The sequence below is a fragment of the Dama dama genome, chromosome 21 (genome assembly GCF_033118175.1).
Source record: "Dama dama isolate Ldn47 chromosome 21, ASM3311817v1, whole genome shotgun sequence".
Classification (NCBI taxonomy): domain Eukaryota; kingdom Metazoa; phylum Chordata; class Mammalia; order Artiodactyla; family Cervidae; genus Dama; species Dama dama.
The window spans coordinates 14,543,120-14,557,179 of record NC_083701.1 but is presented as its reverse complement, the minus strand read 5'-3'; the positions used below and the strand labels follow the sequence as shown (position 1 = coordinate 14,557,179).

Sequence of the window (14,060 nt, the reverse complement as noted above, 5' to 3'; positions counted from 1 at the left end):
CTCAAAAAATGGAAAAGATGCGCTGGAGATTTCGAAGGCAGAGTCACAGGAAAGAAGCATAAATTACCTCACTGTAAGCTTTGCAGAAATGCTGACATTACTGTTGCCTGTAAGACTTTTGCAGTAAGTTTCAGCCTGATGCTAGATACCAAGGACAAGTGCAAAAAAAGTGTCTGAGTTTCTCTTGAAATTTTCCAGCAAAATAATGGGGCTCTATCTTTAGGAGTGAGCCAACATCGTAACTGACAGAAACTTAGCACCAGGGCCCTATTCTGCTTTCCCTGTATTTGCAGGGAAACTAAGGAGGGTAAGTCGGACCTGGAGAAGACCAACATTTACTAACTCACTGCAATCATCCACCATGTGCTTCAACCGAAACAGAAAGAAATAAAAGCCCGTGATCTCTATGGTTTGCTCTGGATAGAGAGAATAAATTATTTTCATCACTTCTCTTCCCCCTTCTCAGTTCAGTTCAGTTCAGTCGCTCAGTCATGTCCAACTCCTTGTAACCCCATGAGCGGCAGCACACCAGGCTTCCCTGTCCATCACCAACTCCAGGAGCTTGCTCAAACTCATGTCCCTCAAGTCAGTGATGCCATCCAACCATCTCATCCTCTCTCATCCCCTTCTCCTCCCACCTTCAATCTTTCCCAGAATCAGGGTCTTTACCAATGAGTCCGTTATTTGCATCAGGTGGCCAAAGTATTAGGGTTTCAGCTTCATCATCAGCCCTTCCAATGGATAGTTAGGACTGATTTCCTGTAGGGTGGACTGGTTGGATCTCCTTGCAGTCCAAGGGACTCTCAAGAGTTTTCTCCAACACCACAATTCAAAAGCATCAATACTTTGGCACTCAGCTTTCTTTTCTCCCCCTTCTACAAGCTGCTAATAGGAAAAGAGTTGTCCTGGACCCTTTTTTAGAATAAGAGATAAGAGAACTTAAAAAAAAATTTTTTTTTCAAAGCTCCCTCTTGCTTAAAGTAGGTGTATATGATGATGAATGACTCACTAATTTAAGAAAGCCCTCCAGTGTCTTTTATGGTTAAGAAAGGCAAGTCTTAGCTGTGATCTGAAAGGAGGAAGTTGAAAAAGGGCAAGATAAAATGCTCTGAAAGACAGTTTTTGTCACACCCCAATTCTCAACCCAAGAGACTGTGGGGTTGAGTCCTTGGGTAGGAAAAAAGAAGAGACAAGAGAGAATTGCTATACAGTGGGGCTAAATCCCAGGAAATAATGCTAGGCTGGGACCTAAGAAGAACCAGGATGAAAATATTCCATCCTTGGCAATAGCTAAGGAAATTAGAAAGTGACTTCAGATAGTTACTTTAATGGATGTCTTTTGTTCTTTGCAGTAACCACTTGCCATTATTTTTAAAAACAAGGTTGTTAAAGGCAAGAACAGCCCTTTAATGGAGTACATTGGAGAATGGTAAGAATTTTCAGCAATCTTGGGGAGGATGTTGTACTTCTTTTAGTTATATAGAATGGGGCCTTGAGATAGATTATTTAGATATTCAAGAAAAGTATGACATGATAGAAGACAGAAGAACTTAGGGAGCTCAAAACATGGTCTCTTTTAATCATCAGGAAAAAGGGAGGTGACGATTATCTTTTTTAACAAGAATGTCCCCCTTTGCTATGTGAATTATCAATAATGTTCCCAAGTAACTTCTCATAGTATACAGTGGTATAAGAGAGAGACCAAATAGTCTGTCCCATTCTAAGGCACTAATGCATCCCCATTTCACACATGCAGGAATCCCCTGGTGTTTAATGTTGAGGAGAAGCTTGGCACAAAGGGGTTATTTATTTCATTGAAGGTTAGGAAGCTTTCATGTTTTATAACAGAAAAAATTGAGTTGTTAGTAAATTCTGGAAAACGTTTGAAAGTCAATATGACATTGTGAGAAAAATACAAAATAGAAAGAAGAAAACTACATAAAAAGAAAATGTTGTGTTCTTGCTATAAGAACAGAGTAAGCCAAGAATGCATAATCCGATTAAGGAGAATTGAAGTCTCCATAAAGACTGTATGTGCACCATTCCTGGTTACCTTGGTAACCTTCGCTTGAGGATCACGATGTTATCATGAGGGAAAAAAAAAACTGGGCAAGTGGTTTAGCAACCTCCCCCTGGGGAAGGCCTGAGGGGAAGTCTGGGAGTGAAAGAATTAAGCTTAGCACAGAGGTACCCAAGAGGAAGGTCTTGAGTACAACAGACCTTGGTGCCCTCTGCTGATCTGGGCAGAGTCCATGTAAATAATAAACTGTGGCTCCAGGGATTCTCTGCCACACCACAGGCCACTCTGCCTACAGGAAACTTTGCTTTGAGGAGAAGAAGCCCTGGGCAGAGGATGGTGGAGGCTAAGGCAGAGATGGTTGTACCTCCCTCCCTTATCTGCAGAGAGGAGGGGCCAGGCTACCTCCTCCTTTCATCTCAGAGGCCTCAGAGGCCAGGCTACCTCCTCCTTTCATCTCAGTTCCTTTAACTGAAAAGTGGGAATGGCAACAGCACCTATCTCAAAGGAATTTTATGAGGCTTAAATGAGTTAATACAAAGAAAGCACTTTGAACAAAGTGTGGCACGTGGTGAGATTTCTTGGCATGTTAACTATTAATGTTGTCACTGTTACTATTCTCTAATGGAGGAAGTTGAAGTAAAACCGAGAGTTGGCACTTCAGTGGCTATCTAAGAATGATGTCTATGATGGGAAAGAGGCGGAGAGGGAAGAAAGAACATTGGTTGTTAAACAGAAGATAGTCTGGCAGCAGGTCAAGTCCAAAATGCAAAGCTGAATCAGAGCCCCTGGCTTCCAGAGAAGCCAGGGTTCTTAAAATAAAGACAATAATTCTTTGAGGTGTGAACCGGTCAACTCCCCAAGGTTATACTCTGTGATAAGGACTCCACATCAAAACAGGCTCAAAGCTCAGGCATGATTGCTTCATTACCAGTTCTTTCAGCTCAGGCCCAGAAATAAAAGGTAGTCTCCCTTACAAATCAGACTCAGGAGGATGTGACTTCAGCATCCATGACCTCCAAACCTGCAAGAATCATGCCCCTTCTCAACTTCTGTCAAGGCCATCCCACTAGTCTTAACTCCACCTCTTGAAACTGATGTAGGTTGAAATGTATCCTCTAAAAAAGTATACTGAAATTCTAACCCCTAGTACTTGTGCATGTGACCTTATTTAGAAATAGAATCTTTGCAGTTGTGACCAAGTTAAATAGATAAAATAGAAAGAGGATAGGCTAGACACAAATAACCAGGGTGACTTAAACCCTCTTCTTCGCATTCAATTTTTGTTGTTTCTGTGTGTGTTGTACGAAATGGTATGACCCTCATGGAATAATGACATGGACTAACCAGAGCTGATCCTCAATAAATACAAGAGAAAAAAAGAGAATTGAGGGGGCTTGGGAAGGAAAGGGGATAAAGAGGAAGAACAGAAGAATAGGTTTAAAGAAAAGAAGGGAAAAGAAATAGGAAAGAACAAAGTCTCTCACTAACTCAGAGGCTCTAGTTCTGAGTTGACAACAGTAGGGAAAAGCAAGTCCAAGCTGGAAACACCCACAGAAATATCATGTCTTACATTTCTGATTGTAAGACACATATTGATTTGATAACAGACTTCCAGAAGCAGTGAGGAAGCAGGGAACTTACTATTCATTAAATGGGCACACAGATGTTGTGGTGTCTCAGAAATTATCATTTGTTTTTGTTGTTTAGTCATTAGGTCATGTCTGACTCTTTTTGCAGCACCATGGACTGTAGCCCACCAGGCTCCTCTGTCCAGTGGAGTTCCCAGGCAAGAAAACTGGAGTGGGTTGCCATTTCCTTCTCCCGGGGATCTTCCCAACCCAGGAATCACACCTATGTCTCCTGCTTGGCAAGCAGATTCTTTATCACTGAGCCACCAGAGAAGCTCTGAAGTTACCATTCAAACTTTCATTTTCTAAGTTCGGACCTTATTGAGAATTGATATTGGTGTCATCTAGGAAACATCAACTTCATCATGGGTGACACTGGGTTGGAGAACTACAACTTAGATGGGCTGTCACAAAGGAGGCTGTGTACACCCCCGCCCCCCCAACCCAACTCTAGGCTACTACCTTAGCTTAGCTTTGGTTGAGTCTGCAAAGCAGCAGGGCGCTTAGGGGAACCTTTAAATGCAATAGGAAAAGGTGCTCTTTCTGATGAGAGCAGCTCCATGGGTGCACGGCTCAGCATATAAAATGAGGGCTGCATTTCAGTCCCCACTGCTACTCATGGTTGGCCAGGTGCTTTTGTCAAGACACTAGCCATTCAATTCCTTATTGTTGGCTTCAACCTATTGATCAAGAGAGCGAGGAAAACCATGGGACTCTACACCTGCCTCTAGAATGCTCCCTGGATACAGATATTCTTACTGTGTTGAAAACAAAGCAAACAGTGTAAACATCACACTGATTAAGCAGGCCAAGTGGACTGAAAAAGTGAAAATAGGTGAAGCATACAGGAATAATGCCCTATAATGATCCATCAAGTCAAGGGATACCAACGAGTGCAGAGGTTTAAAAAGTTTCGGCCAAGACTCACAAGAGATACGCTTTATATTGTGACCCAGCATTACACACACATAAACACACACACACATACACAAACTGAAAATAAAATTTCTCAGAAACTATATTTACAATGTTCTCTATCTTTATGTAAAGTAAATCTCAACCTTTACTGATTTCATGACCTTTAATTAGTCACCAACTTGGTGTGAAAAATTCTGAACCAATGGAAGTCAAACTCCTACTCTTATCTTTCAGAAAAATTATTATTTTTCCCTTAGGGAGGAGTAAGTGGAGGAAGTAAAGGGAAGAACAGACACCCCCTTCCTAATACTTCACTGGAGGTTGCAACTCACATTCTAGGAGCCCCAGAAATGTCGGAAGGAAAAGATAGTCTGACCCCGCCCTGGGGCAACACAGACACAATAGTGTGAGACGGATGACAGTGAAACACCAAAGTAGTTTAAAGTGCTTCTTTTCATCAAAGAAACGTGCTTTTTCCCTTTGAACTGTGACTTGAATCAAAAGTATTTTTTGTTTGTTTTTCCTACAAATACACGTACTGGAATGGTTTCAAAGTGTGACCAAATCAGTGCATTATCTGAAGTGACTCAACTGGAACAAAGTAAAACAACAAAACATCCTTTGAGCTGAACGAATATTTTGTTCCCTTCAAGCCTCAGTGGGTCTTGAGACTGAAGGTTTCTGAAGTGTTGATCCTGGAAGCAGATGGCCCTCAACTCCTGATGCTCTGCCTCCCTGACTTACACCCTATATCTCAGTCAATTTCAGCTACTCTCAGTTCCCCAAAGGTCCCTAAAGCTTGATACCTCCAAGTCTCTGCTCATATAGCCCCTTCTGTTTAGACTGCCCTTCCTTCCTTCTCCTTTTCTATCTGATTGGCAAGCACCTCTCATCTTTCAAAACTCAAGTTAATGATCACTTCATTCATTTATGTGTTCTTTCATTTACTCAACCAATTCTATTGAAGATTCACCATATGCCAGAACCCATATTGGTGATGGGGGAACCCATAGGTGAAAATACATGGTTCCAGTTTTCTAAAAAGCTTACAATCTAGTCAAGAGCAACAGGCACTTATAATGTGAATATAATCATGCAAGCAACCACTCAGGGTATACAGAGCACAGAGGGGGAACTTTTAACTCAATATATTGGGCCATGTAAGGCTCCCTGGCAGACCGCTGCTTGACACAGCTGGAGAGATGAAGAGTGGAGATTCTGGGGGGCAGCAATAATGGTGCTAAATATCATTATTCCCAATTTAGAGATGAAGAAACTGAGGCACAGAACAATTAAATATACTTCCCATGGCACACAGTTATCAATTAACAGAGCTGATATTTGATCTCAATGCACACTAATTCCAAAACATGTCTTAAAATTAGCTGGAATTATCTTCCATTTGCCATAAGAATCCAGACAAGGAAGTGATTCTGGTAGAAATTTAACAAACAGGACGAAGAAAATGAACGGGATAGGTATGGGTTGTAAGCTCCACGGTGAAGCCAAGTCCTAAGGTCTGAGAGGATGACAGAGGGCACAGGAGGTTGGGGTGGGGATGGGGAAAACTCTAGTGTTCAGGACCTGCAATAAAGCAGATCTCTGCCATCAAGTCCCTGTAGAAAATCTACAGCAATGCTACATTGGTTGAGCACTAGTCATTTCAAAGTGAAACCAAGCCAGGTATAAATCTAGTCTCTGACAGTCATTAGAAGTGCGTCCCTGGAGGAATCAACCTGCCTGACTTCAGACTCTACTACAAAGCCACAGTCATCAAGACAGTATGGTACTGGCACAAAGACAGAAATATAGATCAATGGAACAGAATAGAAAGCCCAGAGATAAATCCACGAACCTATGGACACCTTATCTTTGACAAAGGAGGCAAGGATATACAATGGAAAAAAGACAACCTCTTTAACAAGTGGTGCTGGGAAAACTGGTCAACCACTTGTAAAAGAATGAAACTAGAACACTTTCTAACACCATACACAAAAATAAACTCAAAATGGATTAAAGATCTAAATGTAAGACCAGAAACTATAAAACTCCTAGAGGAGAACATAGGCAAAACACTCTCCGACATAAATCACAGCAAGATCCTCTATGACCCACCTCCCAGAATATTGGAAATAAAAGCAAAACTAAACAAATGGGACCTAATGAAACTTAAAAGCTTTTGCACTACAAAGGAAACTATAAGTAAGGTGAAAAGACAGCCCTCAGATTGGGAGAAAATAATAGCAAATGAAGAAACAGACAAAGGATTAATCTCAAAAATATACAAGCAACTCCTGAAGCTCAATTCCAGAAAAATAAATGACCCAATCAAAAAATGGGCCAAAGAACTAAACAGACATTTCTCCAAAGAAGACATACAGATGGCTAACAAACACATGAAAAGATGCTCAACATCACTTATTATTAGAGAAATGCAAATCAAAACCACAATGAGGTACCATTACACACCAGTCAGGATGGCTGCTATCCAAAAGTCTACAAGCAATAAATGCTGGAGAGGGTGTGGAGAAAAGGGAACCCTCTTACACTGTTGGTGGGAATGCAAACTAGTACAGCCGCTATGGAAAACAGTGTGGAGATTCCTTAAAAAACTGGAAATAGAACTGCCATATGACCCAGCAATCCCACTTCTGGGCATACACACTGAGGAAACCAGATCTGAAAGAGACACGTGCACCCCAATGTTCATCGCAGCACTGTTTATAATAGCCAGGTCATGGAAGCAACCTAGATGCCCATCAGCAGACGAATGGATAAGGAAGCTGTGGTACATATACACCATGGAATATTACTCAGCCATTAAAAAGAATTCATTTGAACCAGTCCTAATGAGATGGATGAAGCTGGAGCCCCTTATACAGAGTGAAGTAAGCCAGAAAGATAAAGAACATTACAGCATACTAACACATATATATGGAATTTAGAAAGGTGATAACGATAACCCTATATGCAAAACAGAAAAAGAGACACAGAAATACAGAACAGACTTTTGAACTCTGTGGGAGAAGGTGAGGGTGGGATATTTCAAAAGAACAGCATGTATACTATCTATGGTGAAACAGATCACCAGCCCAGGTGGGATGCATGAGACAAGTGCTCCAGCCTGGTGCACTGGGAGGACCCAGGGGAATCGGGTGGAGAGGGAGGTGGGAGCGGGGATCGGGATGGGGAATACGTGTAAATCCATGGCTGATTCATATCAATGTATGACAAAACCCACTGAAATGTTGTGAAGTGATTGGCCTAAAAAAAATTAAAAGAAAAAAAAAAAAAAGAAGTGCGTCCCTGGACAATGCATTTAACCTTTGTGAATTTCTATTTTTACATCTGTACAATGGGCTAGCAATGTCTCCATTATGGGGTGAGATAAGGATTAAATTGAAATTAAGTGTGTAAAGCACCAAGAATACTTTCTGGGACACAGCAAGTGCTAAATTGACATTACTTCTGCTTCCCTTTGGCATCCTTTAGATTCCCCCTGCCCCCACCTTGCCTAGGAGATACTCCTGTTCCATTAACTTCTTCCGCCATGTAGCCCCTCTGGTACACGTGACCAGGGAGTGACTAGAAGCAGAGACCAGGGCACCACGCAGAGCTTGTTAGAGTGAAAATGGAAAGAACAGGATCCATCTTAAAGAGATGCCAAGGGAACCAGGAACCATCCATCCCCTGCAGGAAGGAACTGTTAATTGTATCATTAATAATACTTAGCATTGTCCCCATGCTTTTCCAAGCTAATTAATTCCGCTCCAAATCCTGGAAAACTGATGACTGAGTGTGTTGGAAACAAGCTTCTGTTTATGAGTAGGGAAGTGTGTCCTCAGCAGTAACTGGAGAAGGAAAAACTTTCTAGGGTTAAGTTACTTAGGGCGGAGAGAGGACCCTGGGCCCTGGTGGGAATCTTCCCTCCACCGTTAACACCCTCTTCACCCAACAAAACAAAAATGCAAAGCTCACCCAGCCCTTGGATAAAGAACACATTGCTCAGAAACAGCAGATGTAAAACTGGCACCATGGTTAGGGGGGTAAAAGTTCATCCCACTCTTTCCCCAGAACACAGAATCATCTCATGTGTCAGAGGACAAAAGATGTAATTAGCTGGTCAGCTCCACTGCTCTTAAACTCCATGACTTATTTTACAGACCAGAATCTTGGGGTACCGAAAACCCAACCCAATTCCCTCCTATCACAGGAGTACAGAGTTCAGTATAAAAGATAAAAGCGGCTGATAAACAGAGAGAAACCTACAATATAGAGAATCACTCAGATAAGGGGAGCACAAAGAACCTGTGGTTGTGTGAGAGATGCAGAAAGGACTCCTGGAAGAAAATTCATTTGGGCTGTTTGGGAAGATGATTCATAAATAACAAAACAAAGATGTGGAGAGATTGGTCAAGTGAGAACTAGTTGTAAAGATGCTTGGAGTCAAGAGAAGGCAAAGCACATTCAAGGACTTGAATGCAGGCCCACGCACCTAGGGATCAGACAGTGACTCATGCCACCACAAAGCGAAGAAAGGCTAGTGGGAAGACAGGCAAACAGACAGACATGCATAACACAAGGAGGAGGGCCCAGAGGAAGGAAAAAAGATTAAAGGAGGAGAGAGTCTGCTTTTGCTTTCAAGGAAGGATCAAATCAGTGGCAAGCTAATAGTTGAAGATCCTGGTTTGAGGAGGCCAGAGGAAGAATTTCTCAGGCATGTCCTTTCAGGAAGCTCACACACTACCATGCACTATGCCAGTTGCAGGAAGTCCATGGTTGGTGGACACTCCATCCCTGTCCTGATGACATAATGATGAATAACAAGACCACCCCCTCTCTATACAATCACTCATAGCCGAAGCTTGGAAGCCTCTTGGACAGTGTATCCTCCAATCAATCACAAAGTTTAGATAATTCTATTGCCTAAAGAACCATGTAACAATGAACCCTCTTCTTCATCCTATTATTGCAGAGAAATTCCAACCTTCTGCCTTTTGTATTAAGGTTCATACTCTCCCATGGCCCCCAGCTGAGCTTTCTTAAATATAAATCTGATTCTGCTATTGTGCTGTTGATATGCTTTCCCTGATTCCCGTGACACTAGATAACAATAATAATCACTAATGGCAACTTCTTCCTATGCACCAGGCATTGTTCTAAAGGGTTTTGCATACTTTAACCCAATAACTCACAGCAACCATGTAAGATAAGGTGCCATATTGTCCCCATTTATGTTGGTTATTTGTCTGGAAGCTACTTTGTTCCTGCCCTCCTATGACCTCCTTAGTACTCCAGGGCATGTGGAAAGAAGCCTGCAAACTACATTTCCCAGGCTCACTGGTCAGCTGTCTTCTGGTTGGGTTCTATGCCAGTGGGAGGTACTGAGGAGTGACTGGAAAGCTGGAGAAAGGGAGAAATTTGTTCTTGGATTGTTTTGATTTTCTTTCCGCTCCTTCCCCAAGTGGTAGCAGCATTAGCATAAGTGTAGTTTCTGGTCTGCACAGCTGCACAGCTACAGGGACCTCCTGATCAGTAAGAGCAATAGCACCTCCCTTGAACACCAGCAGTACTTGCAGGCCGGGCTCCTGCCAAAGGCTGGTCAGTACTTCCTCACTTCTGATTCACTCTCTTCTCCCTTTTACTCGTCTTCCAAAAGATTGCAACTAATTCCATGCATTAAATCCCTCTCTGCTAGAGTTAACTGTAGTGCATCCTCTTTTCTTGACTAGACACTGATGTCTACACCATTTAACATATGAGGAAACTGAGGCAGAGGGAGGTTAAATAACTTATCACAATTACACAGCTAGGAAGCACCAGAAAATACAGATAAAAGGGGGAAAAAAGGATACTAAATTAAGTCAAAGCTCCTTAAGCATGTCAATCAAAGTCCTTCATAATTAATTCCCTTTCTCCATCCACACCTCATAGACCAGTTGGAGAGTGACACCTAGTAGGAAATTGTGCCTTGCTGTCATTGTTGTTAAATGAATGAATGCATGCATGCCAAGTGCAACATACTTGTGTAAAACCCCAGCAGGATCTGTGACTGCAGAAGCTGTCGGATAGACCAGTTAGGGGATACATAATAAACAAATGAATAGACAGCCACCAAGCACATAGCAAATCAATCTGAGAAGTGATTCCCTCCATTTATACTCCTTCCTGCTGCCTCAGTATCAGAGCCTCACTGCATCTGAGACACAGAATATCCACATGCCTTATACACAGCAAGTAGACAGTAGGTGCACATTTGTTAAATGAATGAATGAATCAAGAAAAATTGTGTCCCATCAAACCACAGTTCAATAATGTTAAAAATTCTAGTTTATCAAAATATAAACTTTTCCAGGAGTATGACACAAAAGAAAACCATTACATTTTCTTACATTTTCCTAAAAACACAACCCTGCAACATAACAGCCTGAAAATAATTAGACGTTAATGTCTGTAACTTAAAAAAAAAAAACAAAAAACAAAAAACAACACATGGTTAATCTCAGGGGACGTCCTGCATGAAAAAGGAAAAAACAATGAGTCATGAATTCTAATCTCCTATTTATAATCTGGATCCACAAATGATCTGTTGCTAAAGGAGAAGAAAGCCATCAATCTCCCAACTCAAGGAGTAATTTTATATTTTGAATAAAAACAAAATAAACAGCATTAAGAAGGGAAATAAATTAGATATACAGTAATTAGTTTGAAAGAGCTGGATTTTCCTGCCTAACACTCTCTTTGGAACTTAAGCCTCATCCATCAAATCGAAAGTGTATCCGATGACACGGAGATTTTCCACTCCCTTTTCAGAGAAAATTAGTTGATCTGAATAGTAAATTGACAGGACCCAGAAGGGAGGATGGAGTGATAGGATTATAGTTGAGGTGGGAGTGGATGCTTAATGAAGTTTGGTGAAGCCCTGACTTCTGCACTTTTAACCTCCTTGCCTCTGTGATTCCTTATTCACTAAGATGTTGGGTTTTTTTACCTGTGAAATCTTAGAAGGTTCAGAATTTTAAAAAAAATTGAATCTAAGAGGGACCTTATTCATTTTCTAATCCAGCATCTTAATTTTACAGATTTAGAAAGTTCAGTCAATGGCAGTAACAGACTTGCTTAAATTTGCACAACAAAATCAACTGAAATTCTAGGACCAAAATCCTGGCTATGTATCTCCCTGCCCTTTTCCACAAAGCTCTATAAAGACAAAAGCACCCAAAATCACAAGATGGGTCCTTCAGTTCAGTTCAGTCGCTCAGTCATGTCCGACTCTTTGCGACCCCATGAACTGCAGTACACCAGAGTTCCCTGTCCATCACCAACTCCACCACCAAGCCTGCTCAAACTCATGTCCATTGAGTCGGTGATGCCATCCAACCATCTCATCCTCTGTCGTCCCCTTCTCCTCCCACCTTCAATCCTTCTGAGCATCAGGGTCTTTTCCAGTGAGTCAGTTCTTCGCATCAAGGCATTATTTTTGATTGTATGCAACACTTAACTGCATAAGAGCACCCTTTATGCTGAATTATGGCAAAGGTTTGCTGTCCTTTCAATCTTCACTCATTGTTTCCTCAACCATTTTTACTTCCAAATGAAAACCCTCTCCAGATTCCTCTGCATTCATCTGCAACTTATTCTGGTGTCTAATTATTATGTTTTCTCTCCCCATTTTGGAATGTCCTGCTAGAAGAATTTTTTCAGCAATGGTTTGGTAACTGTTAGTTGACATATATAAATATATATAATACTGTTGTTATTTTAATATAAAATACAACTACCCAAGCAGTTTCCCTGCTTGGATATGATTAAAATAACAATGTAAGACTTCCCTAGAGGTCCAGTGGCTAAGACTCTGTGCTCCCAATGCAGGAGGCCCAGGTTCAAGCCCTGGTCGGGGAACTGATCCCACATGCCACAACCAAGAGTTTACATACTGCAACTAAAGATCCCGCATGTGGCAACGAAGACCTGGTGCAGCCAAATACATAAATAATTTTTTTTTAAAGAAATTATGCCTGAGTGTTCTGGCTAAATGTATAAACATTGGAGAAAAGAGGGAAGGATCTGGGTGGTCCCATCTTGGCTTCTACCACTCTGCTTTGTTTTACATATCAATTTCATTTGTTTTCATCGAGATTTCAATGTTTCCTTGGGACAAAAGATCCCAACGGTGATATGTGCCTGTGTTTTGCTCAGTTTCCTCTTTGAATGGTTGAAATAAGTCCTTATCTGTGAAGAGTTTCTGTGTGTGGACAAAAGGAGGAACCTAAACAGTCATGGTTAATTATGCTTTGATGTATCACATGTCGTCCTGGGACTTTGTCACCACAGCTCTGAGACGCCGGGCGAATTCCGCTCATTGGGAACCTGAGGAGCCGAGGCTGGGGAAGATGCGGGCCGGGCCGAGGTGTCCCAGGGACACGGGGGTGGGGCTGAGAGAGGGGCTGAGCGCCCTGAGAACCGGGTCTGTCCTCCCGGAGCTCACAGCGTGTGGTTTACGGTTTACCAGCTTGGCTCGGGTTACGGATTGCGTTGTGTTCCCCAGCAGATTCACGCTCTGAAGTCCTAACCCCCGGCATTTCAGAACACAGCCGTACTTGGAGACAGGGTCTTTACCAAGGTAATCAAGGTAAAGCCAGGTCACCCTGTGACAAGAAAGGAACTTGGCACACCTGCCCTTACCTTTACAAAACGAGCCGGAAGCCGCGGACCCCCACGCCCACCGCGAACCACCGCCTGCCATCCATGGGGCAGCAGAGAGAGTAACAGCCTCCACCTCTGAAACTCAGAAAACTTGGGAAACAGCTCCGCCTCCGCGGCCGGGAGGGAGGGGACGGCCGGATGGCAGTTCAATGGCTGAACACCGCTCAGTGGGCAAGACCTACATCTCGCCAGATTGCCCTTTAGTTAGTTCTGTTTTTCGGAGTTCATGTTCTGTGTCTCTTTTTTACTGTTTATTTATTTATATGGCTGAACTGGGCCTTAGGGCACACCGGGTCTTCCTTGTAGCTTGTGGTATCTTTAGTTGTAGCATGTGGTAATAAGACAAGAGTTTTTTGGACTGCAAGGAGATCAAACCAGTCAGTCCTAAAGGAAATCAACCTTGATTATTCATTGGAAGGACTGTTGCCGAAGCTGCAATATTTTGACCACCTGATGACAAGAGCTGACGCTTTGGAAAAGACCCTGATGCTGGAAAAGATTGAAGGCAGGCGGAGAAGGGGGCGGCAGAGGATGAGATGGTTAGATAGCATCACCGACTAAATGGACATGAATTGGAGCAAATTCTGGGAGCTAGTGGAGAATGGAGAAACCTGACGTGCTGCAGTCATGGGGTCACAAAGAGTCAGACATGACTGAGAGACTGAATGATAACAACAATGGAATCTAGTGCTCATATCAAGGTTCAAACTGGGCCCCCTGCATTGGAGGTGCAGAGGCTTAGCCACCAGGGAAGTCCCAGAGTTGCCATTCTTTAAGCTTCTGCTATT

At 42.4% G+C, this 14,060-nt stretch overlaps 1 long non-coding RNA gene across 1 annotated transcript in view; it reads right to left on the bottom strand.

Annotated features, from left to right (window-relative positions):
* LOC133042269 (uncharacterized) overlaps positions 1–13,390 on the bottom strand; it is a 179,610-nt gene extending 166,220 nt beyond the window's left edge. The window contains exon 1 of the long non-coding RNA XR_009689464.1: positions 13,252–13,390. This is a non-coding gene — a long non-coding RNA (uncharacterized LOC133042269). The remainder of the gene's footprint in view (positions 1–13,251) is intronic.
* Between the last annotated feature and the right edge of the window lie 670 nt (positions 13,391–14,060).